Below are 12,860 nucleotides of genomic sequence, written 5' to 3'. Positions count from 1 at the left end.
TCCAATTGGCGGTGGTTTTTAGCATCTGAAAAACCCAGGACTTAGGCATGAGATACTATGATCTGGGTACTTCAGAGAGGAGCTACAGCAGAGGATACTGGGGGGGGGGGGGGAGGCGGGGTCTGTCCCAGGAAGGCCCCACAGCATCCTGCTTTCTTACACTAATGCCTGGAGGAGGCCTCTCCACAGGGCATGGCCCACAGTGGGGCAGCTGCCAGCATCTGTGAGAGGTTCATGAGTGGTACAAGACAGGAACTCTCGCTGTCAGCAGGGGACAGGACAGTTGTTTTGCATGAACAGGTGGAGAATGGGGAAGAAGAGAACGACTGGGGCGTGGGTTCCAGAAGACTGGTTAAAAAAGGCCCCAACATTTTTTCCAGTCTTATCCCAATAGGGGAACAAAAAAAGAAAAGTAAGCATAAAGTTTATATAATGTAAAATGTAAGGGTAATGCCAGTGGAAAAGGTCTTGAGGGAGTCAGTGAAGCTCAAAGTGTTGTCCAGATTAGTTTTGGGGGCCAAAATCCTGTGATATTGAATATTAATGTATGTATTCTTTAAGATTGTCAGCTAGGCCTTAGGAGTGTTTTATATTAGGTGGAATGTCCCTTTAACTGGACTTGACCCTGGTCCAGAATTGGATCTGGGTCCCACGCGTGTATTTTAGGAAGTAGCAGGTGAGGCCATTGAATTTGGCACGTTGCTGAAAACAGTGCCCAGGGAATGAACCCTGACATCACCCAGCCCTCTTAGCTTGCTAAGAATGCATCACACTTTCTTGATCTTCTGCCAAAGAACACAGCCAACCTCTGGCACAGAAACCAGGAGAGAAGCCTGGGTGTCTAATGTTCTCTCTACCCTCAGAAATAATTCCCAAACCACTCACTGGACCCGGCACGGAGCAGCTCACAGAGCAGACATGATCAGCCTGTAGGAAGGCACTTTCTCTGAGCTGTTACTACTGGCCTGGCCCTGCTGGCTTGTGCTGATGGTTACACTTTTTCCCAGATAAGGAGCAGGTGACAGCAGACTGGCCACTGGAGGATTTTGCAATAGAGGTCACGAGGTTAGTGATGTATTACGACTCTCGTGCTAAAATCTGTTTAGTAGGATTGTCAGAAACAGAATCCGCTCTTCAGTGCCCAGCAACTTGTGGAGGTCAGACCAGCATAGAGCACACAGTGTGTCTAAACCAGTGACAGTGTCAAACAGTGCTTGGGAGCAATAGATCTCAGAGAAGGGAACTGAATCGAGGCAGTAAGGCTGCCATCCAAAGTGTCATTGCCCCGAGGCACATCATGGGGACGGCTTGGCAGGACCACCCTTGCCTGAGGACCTCACTGTGAAGGGCTGTGTCCACTAGTGGTAGCTTCTGCAGAACAGAACCACTGCAGTTCTTTCTCATCAGAATCCACTTGAAAGTCATCCTGTTCTTGAGTCAGCAGTGGAGTCGATCAGAGTGTGTTAGAAGACGATGTTGATGTCATTAAAGAAACTTATTTTAGAAATTCTAAGAAAGCGGTTAGCTGAGTTTAATAAACTGGAGTACAAAAAATTCCCCAGCAACATGCACCTTCTCAGAGCCCTTATTGAAAATGACTGCCCAGGATATGACTTGAACGTGTCATAATAAATGGAACAATAAAGAGAAGAGATGTGCTCAAAGAAAACAGAATAGCTTTTGGAACAAAGGCCTTCATCCTCAGTGAAGACTATCAGGAAGTTTTTAGGTTAGAGAAGGTGGTTTTTATGAGTATGAGTTTAGACTGTGTCATGTAGCAACATTTAGTTATCATAATATTTTTATATTCTTGTTTTTAGAAAAATACACTTTGAAACATGAGTGTTACCACCACCACAAACCTTGAAATAATTGTCCAGTTTTTAGGACGCATTTTGTAAATGTTGAAACAATTATAGTGATTGGTTAATCTTTTAAAATTTTTATTTTAAAAATAATTTCTCTGATTAGAAAAGTGATACATACTTAACATTATTATGCTTTTCTGATTATAAAAGTAACGCAGTGAGAAATTCCAAAGAAGGAAGAAAAGGTCTTCAAAAAGAACTACTTCCCCAAGATAGAGAAAATCACGTATCTGAGCATTCAGACATTCCACAAGTATTCATCGATCCTTGCCTGTAGGCTAGACGCACGTTTAGATGCTGGGGATACAAAATTTGAATGATGCCATTGTCATGTCCCCGGAGGGTGCAGCTTACAAAGGAACATGGCTGGGACTGGGATGCTGTGGGAGCAGAGAGGAAGGTCAGATCAGAAGAGGGAGAGGTGAGGGGTGGCTTCTTGAGGCAGAGAGAATTTGAGTTACAAAGAAGAGGTGTGGTGGGAGGAGACCCCAGACAGAGGGTTAGGGTTAGCGGTCATTGTCCCCCGCTGGAGGAGGGACACTAGCATCTGATTAGGCTGGAGAAGCCAGTCAGGAGAGTCAGCTTGTGAAAGGCATGAATCTGACTTCAAACATGAAGGGAGAGGCGCTCAGTGGTGGAGTGCATGCCTAGCATGCGCGAGGCCCTGGGTCCAGTCCCCAGTACCTCCCTCAAATAAACAAATAAAATAAAATAAAATAAAATAAAATAAAATAAAATAAACCCAAACAAATCTAATTACCTGCCCCCACTAAAGACATAAATAGAACGTGAAGGGAACTTCCTAATGTGTGGCTTTGACAACCTAGCCGTCCACCAAGATAGAGAACGTAGGTCTGCCCAAAATTTTGTTCCTAATCCCGTTGACTAAACTTGGTTTTGCGATGTGTGAGCTGCGGTGGCATCTGTGTCTGTCCCAACCCAAGGCAGTGTCATTGCCCCTGAAAGTGAGCATCCTTCCACCAAAAGAAACTTCAGCACAGAAAACAAGCCAGACAAACACGGAGCCTCAATGTTCGGCCTCAGGCTGGACATCCAAGGAACCGTGCCTGTCCCTCCTGGAGATGATGGGACAGGCACCGTGAAAAGGAAAGGTGGCTGCTCAGAGAGTTAAAAAATAAGATAACTAACTCTTACTGGGACAGAACTTCCTGGATTCTCTTCAACTCTTAATCACTCTTAAAATTTTGTGGCTAAATAATAACAGCCAATGTTTACTGAGTATTTTCTGCATGCCAGAGGGTCACCAAGTTTTCATGAGAGACTCATAATGCCTGAGCAACTGCCTGTCCCATGTAACTCTACAAAAGACAATAAAAGGGGCTCAGTGTGAGAGGAAGAACATTTTACCTTATTCATGGGAGGAGGTTTAGGAAAAGTGAGGCAGACAGGTGTGCAAATGCTCCAGTGAAATGACACCTTCACGAGGTGGTGTGAGTCTAATTTTTTCCTAGTGAATTTTATGAAATTTCATGAATTCTAGTGAATTTTGTTTAGTGAGTCTAATTTTGTCGTTCTAATGAAAGGCACATTAAAGCACAAATTTGTTTATCTCTGGGAGTTGGGAAATTCAAGTAAAGTTTATTCCTTTTTTAGACCTTTTCTCTAGGATGTACACAAACAATTTTTATAGCGAAATTGTTATTTTTATAAAAGGACAATTTTATCTAGCTGAATTGGAGCTCAGAAGCAATGAGTGAAAAAAGTCTTTCTCTAAACGCCCCTTCAACTGTTGAACCCTAAGTATTTATTTGTAGCCATCGCTATGCAGGAAGAGTTTTTCTTCTCTCATTAGACGGGAGTTCTGGCTGAGTCAGTGGGCAGAGGCTGGATCTGAGGTTTTACAGCTAGAGGAAAGGCACGAGAAGTGGACAGAGCGACTTTCCGTGGAAGACTTGGTGGAGATGAGAGGCTAGAAATTGACAGAACTACAGAAGGAATACTCTGCGTGGTTCAGGCAAAATGAGAGCTGTTTATCTGCCCAAAGGACTGAGGTGACGCAGAGCGGGAGGGACCCCTTCTCCTCCCCTTGGCAAGAGCCAAGCAACTGCCTGGCATCAAGAGAGCCTGAGACCATGGGATTAGGTGGCCACTGTCGGGTGATAGGCAGGGCTGGGGTGAGAAAGTCAGAGCCAGGCCCCTTTGGGCACAAGTGGGAGCTTCAGCTGAAGACCAGGGCAGGTGCAGCTCACGTAGGAGTGAGTGTGAGGCCCCTTTCAGGACTCAGATGCATGGGGGAAACCTCAAGGACAATAGATGGTGAGCTGTGGAGGGAGGCCTTGTTTTGTGATCAGAGGCTGATGGAGGCTCAGCGTGAGGTTCTGTTACCAGGACCAGAAAGACAATGATGCACTTACAAGTAAGCAAGACATTCGACATCCGGTGGAATCCAGCCCAAAGCAGCACACAGTTTCTGACTTGCTTTGTGGTCCCAGGGAGCACCACTGGAGGCAAAACAGCTGGTGGCTGCCGGGGTCCCCACGAGGGAAGGTGCCAGATATGCCCTGCCTGCCCCACCCACAGGAGGCTTAAGGAGACACAGGTTTCAGCTTTAGGAACACATCTCCCTGTTAAGGACAAGGTCATGACCATCTGCTAGAGCCCATTCAACTCAAGTGCAGGCACCTTAAAGGGAAACACAAACTGACTGACTGAAGCATTTGGTTGTGTGACCATGAACTTCCCAACGTGACTGAGGAAGCTCCACTGTGCTTGAGCGCAGACCAGACCAAAGTCAATGTGATGCCTGGGGGTTTCCTGAGAACTCTGAGTAGTCTCTCTCAGCCTGATGTGGCCACAGGCCATGGGCATCTGCTAAAGCCAATGACAAAAGCAACCTAATGACGGCTCTGCTGAGAGTGAGTTCATTTACTGATAGGGTTCTATTTTCAGGGCCCTCCTCCCCCAGGACAGAGTTAATACAATTTCAGAAAGAATGTGTTCAACCAATGTTTTAACAAAGAAATGGATTCAGTAGCCATTACATGATTTCTGGGCTCAGGAGGAGAATGAGGACCATACTTAAAACCACCTTTGGGGGCGTGCTTTTGGGTTCAATCCCCCGTACCTCCATTAAAAATAATAATGATAATAAAAATTAAAAAACAATCTTTGTGTCCTGTTTCAGGGTTTATTGGTGGGATATGTAGATAAAATATAGCTGTTTTAAAAAGCCTGTTCAATCAAGGCAGGTAGACCACATTGGTCGGACACCACGAAGCCCCTCCCCCAGAGGAGGTGACTTAGAGCCCAGGTGTAAGCAGGCCCCCTGCACCCTCAAACGTGCACCCCTGTGGAGAACCTGGGGTGGACTCTGGTGCCCTCCCGATCGTGTACTCCGCACCAGCAGCTCCTGGATCTTTAAATCGATTTAACTAGAAGAGCTCAAAGTTATTTGACCAGAATATTTGTTTTTGTTTTTTTTCCCTCTTGAAACACCTCACCTCACCGAGGAACACTCTGCTTTCCGGCAGGGACTTTAAGAAGCCCTTTCCCATTGTTCTCTGGGGACACGCTGTCATTTTCCTCTGGAACTTAACACAGAGTATATTTCTCTTTCTGCCTTTTTGATGTGACTGTTCGTCCTCCAGGACACAGACCAGGGCTAATGGAATGTCACGTCATCCCAGCATCTCGTCCAGGGCTTGGCTAACAGCTGCCACAGCGGGAAGCCACCTCAGGGAGGTCTGCTGTGCACCTGCAGGACCAGCTGGCTGGGGGATGGGCTTGGCCAGGGAGCGGGGCTGGCCTTGGACCTTCTGAGAGTCGGGACAGGCCTTTCTCTTTCCAGCTGCTAAACTGTAGCAAACAGCAGCTACCACACAATTCCTGGAAGATACACTGTTTGAGGGGTTCCCATGGTGGGGGAGCCCTTTCCACTGGGACAGTTATGCATCAAGCGTGGAGAATTGGGGTTCCTCTGGGCCCTGTGTTTCAGAGTTCAGTCTCCCGTTGTTGGCGGTGGACAGGTATTGGGCTGGAAGGCAGCTCCTGGGGAAGGAGGCAGACTACATTGCTCTGTCTTTAATCAGCCACACAAGTTGAAACAAAAGTTGAAGAAAAAGAAGAAAGTTAGTTCACCTTTTTCTAAAGTTTGTTAATCTTCAGTTGCCATTAATTTTATTTTTAAATACTTTGGAATTTCATTAAAAAATTTTTAATTACTCAATTTAAAAAAAAATTTTGAAATAACTGCAGAATCACAGAAAGTGGCAAAAAAGAAAAAAAAAAAAAAAAAACACAGAGAGGACTTCTCACTAAATTTTCCCCAGTGGTAAGGTCTTTTATGAACAGGCGCAACATCACAATCGGAACAACGATGCTCCCTGCTCCGTCAGGCGGGTAATTTGTATCTGCTCCCACTCTGTCTCTGTCAGTCTTGCCAGAAGTGTGTCAGTTCCACTGACATGTTCAAAAGAACTAGCTTCTTGTTTTATTGATTTTTCTCTGTTGCTTTTCTGATTCCTATTTCATTGATTTCTGCTGTTTTTTATTTCTTTTTTTCCTGCTTGTTTTAGTTTGTTTTTCATTTTCTAATTTCTTGAGGCAGAAGCTTATTATTACTGATTTGAGAACTTTTTTCATCAATTCACTTAGTGCTGTAAATTTCCTTCAGCAGTACCTGAGCTGCATTCAGCAGATTTTGACACGCTGTATTTTTTCTTTCCTTTTTTTTTTTTTTTTTTTTTAGGGGAGGTACTAGAGATTGAACCCAGGATCTCGTGCATGTGCTCTACCATTGAGCTCTACCCCTACCCTCCTGGAATGTTGTATTTTTATTTTCACTCAGTCCTATGTATTTTTAAAATTTCCTCTGAGTCTTCCACTTCCATCCATGGATTATTTAGAAGTGTGGTGTTTAATTTCCAAGTCTGGGGAGACTTTCCTCATATCTTTCTGTTACTGACCTTTAGTTTGATTTCTTTATGGCAAGAAAATATACTCTGCATGATTTTGATTCTTTTAAATTTGTTGAGGTTTGTTTTACGACCCAGGATATACATCCAACCCTCCGTGTCTACAGGTTCTGCATCTGCAAATTCAACCAGCTATGGGTCGAAAATACTTGAGGAAAAGAAAAAAAAAATCTGGAAATTTCCAAAAAGCAAAACTTGAATTTGCCATGTGTGCTGACAACTGTTTACTTAGCATTTACATTGTATTGGGTATTATAAGCAACTTAAAGATGATTTAAATTATACAGGAGACTGTGTTAGGTTATAGGCAAATACTTCACAATTTTATATAAGGGTCTTGAGCATCCTTGGACTTTGCTACCTGCCATATGGAGGTGGGGGATCCAGGAGCCAATCCCCTAGGGATACCAAGGGATGACTATAGTCTATCTTGGCAGATGTTCCACCATGTTATGTCCTGATAAACCCATCATAAGTTGAAAATATCGTAAGTTGAAAATGCATTTTTAATACATCCAATTTGCTGAACATCATAGCTTGGCCAAGCCTACCTTAAATGAGCTCAGAACACTTACATTATCCTACAGTTGGGCCAAATCATCTAACACAAAATCCTATTGCATAGAAAAGTGTTGAAAATCTCATGTAATTTATTGAATACTGTACCGAAAAAAAAAAAAAAGAAAAATCGAACGACGGTTAAGTATAGGCTGCTTACCCTCATGACTGCGTGGCTGACTAGGAGATGGGGCCCAGCACCACACCAGAGTGTCGTACTGCATATCGCTAGTGCAGGAAAAGATCAAAATGCAAAAATGCTAAATGCAACGTTTCTACTGCATATGTATAGCTTCTGCACCACGGTGAAGTAAAAAAAAAAGTAAGTCAAACCATTGTAAGTCAGCAACCATCTGTATCGTGTCCATATTGATTGTTAAGTTGTTATTAATTGTGGGGTTTTTTTTTAACATTTTTCATTGATTTATAATCATTTTACAATGTTGTGTCAAATTCCAGTGTGGAGCACAATTTTTCAGTTATACATGAACATATATATATTCGTTGTCACATTTTTTTCTCTGTGAGCTACCATAAGATCTTGTATATATTTCCCTGTGCTATACAGTATAATCTTGTTTATCTATTCTACAATTTTGAAATCCCGGTTTATCCTTTCCCACCCCCTGCCCCCTTTTTTATTGAGTTATAATCATTTTACAATGTTGTGTCAAATTCCATTGTAGTGCACAATTTTTCAGTTATACATGAACATACATACATTTCATTGTCACATTCTCTTTCGCTGTGATCCACCACAAGATCCTGTATATATTTCCCTGTGCTACACAGTACAATCTTGTTAATCTAGTCTACATTTTGAAATCCCAGTCCCTTCCCACCCCCCTCATTGCAACTGCTCTTGATATTTCATTTAACTTGATTTCACCATGCACACATTTTGTGGAGGGCTAGCGCAGCATATTAGAATTATCTGGGAGCTTCAGAAGATGTGGATGCCTGGGCCACATTTGGGACTGATTGAATCAGAATCTCTAAGGGTGAGTCCTGGGCATCGGTCCTTTTAAAAAGCTCCCCAGGTGACTCTAGGATGCAGCTAAGGTTGAGGACCGCTGAGTAGAGGCTCCACAAAGTGACACAACTCAAGCCTCCTGGGTAACCCACCTGGGTGGAGCCACAAGGTCTACCTAGTGTCTGTACATTACTGTATATAAAACAGATAAGCCACAAGGACCCACTGTACACCACAGGGGACTATAGTCAATTTCTTATAATAATATATAATGGAAAAGAATCTGAAAAGGAAGAAAAATGTATGTACATGTATAACTGAATCACTTTGCTGTACACCTGAAACTAACATTGTAAATCAACTATTTACAATGAATTCTTTTTTTTTAAAGCCTAATGTCTGGAGCAGCCCTTCCATTGGAGCTGTCTGAGACGGTGGATACGGTCCATCTTTGCAGTGTCTAATGTAGTGGCACTGGCCACTCGTGGCAGCTGAGCGCTTGAAATGAAGTGAGTGGGACTGAAGAACTGAATGTTTAATTTTTATTTTATTTTATCTTAGTTAACTTAAATTTAAGCAGCCACATGTGGCTAGTGGCTACGGTATCGGACAGGCAGTTTTAGGTTCATAAGACATTTTCTGTCTTATTTTACCAGCAAAAGAAATGTGTTTTCACCCAAAATTTCCAATGATAAATGATTCTAAGTGGAAATCTCAGTTAAAAGCTATTTTTTTTCTTTCCTATTGAATAGTACATTTATCAGCAAAACACATGAACTGATGTGATTTGCCTCTGCAAAGTAAGACCTTAGGAAACAGTTCAAAGCACCTCTTTGTTTACAAAATTGCACTGATGGGAAATATTTGTAAATGATGTTGCTAAGGAATAATACTTGTGCCTGAAAATAAACTGACATTTTCTTTCAAATACTGATGTGTTATCCAGGGCTTTAAAAGCTGACTCCCAATACCCCAGTGACTCTGCTACTCTCTCTCCATTTAGTGAGGCTTTTAGTTACCGGGAGCACAGTTGTAGCAGTAAAAATATTCAAATCCAAATGTGTTGGATCCAAAGAATGCTTGCAATTATGCTGTAAGCTGTAATCAAGGTGCTGTAGCAAAATGCATGCATATTGGCTTTTCGGTGTTTGCAGCATGACTGATGTGTTTATAAAGTGAATTAGCCCATGAATTCTTCATTAGGGACTAATTCCTTAGACAGTGACTGACATACATTGCCCAGCGAGGCTGGGCAAAAAACGGCTCCATGATAAATCCAAAATGCAGATTTTTTTTACATACTGAATATGAGGCAACAGGCAAACAACCTATTCTTTATTGCAAAGCATTTATTCATTCTCTGGTCATTTTTAAATGCTAATTTTTAGTAACAGAATAAAACCAGAAAGAGAAGGAGTGCTAACATAAGTTCATCAAGAAAAAGCACTGCAGAATTTCAGTTATGCAAGATAAATAAGTTCTGGAGATCCTCTACACAGCACAGTGCCTGTAGCTCACAATACAATGTTAATATACTTTGTAACCACAAAAACGTATAATAATATTAAAGGCCTGGGAGCAAACATTGGGAAGTGACAGATACGTTTATGGCTTCAAGGATGGTGATGGTTTCACAGGTGTATCTTTATCCCCAAATTTATTGAGTTACATACAGTAAATATGTGTAACTTTTAATATGTCGATTATACTTCAATAAAGTAGTTCAAAAATAAAATAAAATAAAATTACAAAGAAACGAAAAAAGGCTATAATTAAAATTACTGTTTTCATTCTTCTTTCTTAAAAACATATCTGAAAAACTGAAATAATAAAAGATAGTCTACTCTGTCAATTTGAGGATTGGATATAATTTTTACAGATTTTATCACTGAATAGAAAACCACTGACAGTACATGTAAACTTGGCAGAAGATGTTGAAAACAATCTTAATGGAAAAATTATGAATTCTTTCTTTCCACAGCTGCTTTCAGCTCTAGGAACTGAGAGCTTTAATTTTCACTCAGGTCCATCTGCGGCCCAGGGAAACCCTCACCTATCGTAAGTGCGTATAAACAGGCTCTTCACTGGTTAGTTAAACATGAAATCAGTATGCAGCCAAAAAAGTCTGCCCAGACAGGGGAGAGGACTAACCAAATTCTAGCCTTCCTCCATCCAGCATTCCTCAGGCTTTTTAAGTAAAAGAACCTTTTCAAATTATAAAATTATGGACATTCTCCCCAGAAAAATACACATATCTCTCCAATTTTGCTTACCTTTCTAGGACCTTTAAAGACTTCCAAAGTCCATCCGCGGTCTCCAAGTTAGGGACTTTGTTCTAACACCAGGGAAGCCTCAGAAATAGACTTCTGCCCTTGTCCTGGTTAGCATGCTATTTCGCTGGGGCTTTGGCTGCCGGCCTGGGGCCACATAACTTATCTGGTCCTTGCCAGCTCCCACCCCTCCTCCCACAAGTGCAGCTCCATTTTTCCTTGCTCCTAAAGGTACAGATATCCAGCTCCAAACTCTGAGCTGATCACAGAGTCCAAGTGCTGTCCACATGGCATGGAAAAGCTGGACAGAACCATGGATGAGTTCACGTGGTTTTATGTTAGTGAGCTGAATACCAGGGCAAAAGATATTTCTAGGTGCAGAGTCAAATGGTATTTTTGTTAGAACAGGAAGGTAGCTACACATGAGCAGAGAAAAGGAGACATAGGCCAAATGGCAGGAATTGGGCAGGAAGGAGGGGCACAGGCCAAATGCAGGAAACCACATATCATGTAAGCACCAGGGGTCCCTGGGCAGAGAAAGAAAAGCAGGACCTCTGGGCTGATAAATGGTCACACATTTTGGGGTGACAAGTGGCCTGGAGATCTACAAACAAAGGTAGGAAAAGTAGGACTCTCCAGCGTCCAAATGTAACCTTTTGCTCATTATGCCCTCATTTCAATGAAATGAGACTTGCAGATTAGAAGTACCCGTCGTGCACCAACACTGTGACACTTCTGATCCAGACTAAATAAGGACAAAACCCCTCCTCCCATCGGAAAAGTGGAGCTGGGATGAAAATCAGGGAATAAGACCCCAAACCCTTTCCTCCCCAGTGAATATTCCGCCCATGCACTTTTACACCCTATGTAACCAACTGATCAAAGAAACTCAGGGCAGCCGCTCACCTGAGCCTGCCCGCCCTCCCTGTGAGAATGTAATATCCATCCCTTAATAAATCCTCATTTTACTGTCTTAACCTCCCTGTCTTGTCTCTGAATTCTTTCTGCGATGAGACAAGAACCTAATCACTGGCAGCATCTTCATCCCATTGTTTTAAAGCTTTTGAAACATACTCTCTTCTGTCTTCAACTGTACTAAATCTGCAGCTCCAGCCCACATCTCTCTCTTAAGAGCCTGAGATACATTTATGGCTTCAAAGCCTGTTCAACACATCCAAACCCCAAATCACTACATTTCCCACTCAAACTTACTTCCTGTCCCTTACTCCCAATGTTAATTACTGACTCCATCACCAATCCTGCCATCAAGTGAGGGATCCCAGAATCATTTATGACTTGTGTTTCTTCACCACTGTCATCAAATTCATCAGATGTGGGGCTTAGCTCAGGGATGCTTATTTTTAACTAGCCCCCCAGGGGCTCCTCACACAGGGTTTGGTGGGCCTTCTTTGAGAAACGCTTCCTGCACTCTGGAGAGGGAACACGCATTCAGCGTTCACTTTATTGTTACTGGCTCATCCCCTGGTCTGTAAATATGTTCAGATTTCCCCCACTAAAAAGAGAACCCTTGCCCAACCTCTTTGCACTGTATTCTTTTATAGCCAAGATCTCTTGAAAAAATAAACCCATGTTGGTGGTCTATTTCCTCACCCTCGTTCACTTTTCAGTTCTCTGCAATCCAGTATTTGTCCCCACCACTCCACATATACTCTTATTACCCTCAAAACAAACAAAATCCACCAACCGACCCAAACGCAAACCCTCTAATGAAGCCCCCAGCGCCCTGCATGACTCAGCCTGCCCCTCTCCGCAGGCAGCTCTGTCCTGTTTCCCGTCACTTGGTGCCCTACAGTCCTGGGCTTTCTTATAGTTTCCTGCTGTGCAGAGCTCTTTTCTGCCTCAGGGCCTTTGCACTGCCATTGCCGGGACCACGATGCCCTCTCCATGCTTCCTCCTCCCAGCTTGTCACTTGGATATCGGAGGCCTTTCCTCTTCACCTGATTTAAAGGAAGACCCCCTGTTACTCTCCTTCCTACAGCTCCTGTGTTTTTCCTTAGAGTACATTTCCTAATTTATATGTACACATATATTTTTTACTTGTTCATATTTTTTACTGCTTGTGTCTAGACTATGAACTTCAAAAGAGTAGGGGCTGCATTAGTGTTGGTTACCACTGTGCCAAGCCCAGTTCCTAGAACACCTTGGCTGCCTTACTTGTTGAAACAGCAAATGAATTAAGCTGTTTTGTCAGAGGCCACCAAGGACCCCATCGTTTCCAAGCTCTGTGCCCGGGGGC

Source organism: Camelus bactrianus, chromosome 27, assembly GCF_048773025.1.
Source record: "Camelus bactrianus isolate YW-2024 breed Bactrian camel chromosome 27, ASM4877302v1, whole genome shotgun sequence".
Lineage (NCBI taxonomy): Eukaryota > Metazoa > Chordata > Mammalia > Artiodactyla > Camelidae > Camelus > Camelus bactrianus.
This window is presented reverse-complemented; position numbering follows the sequence as displayed.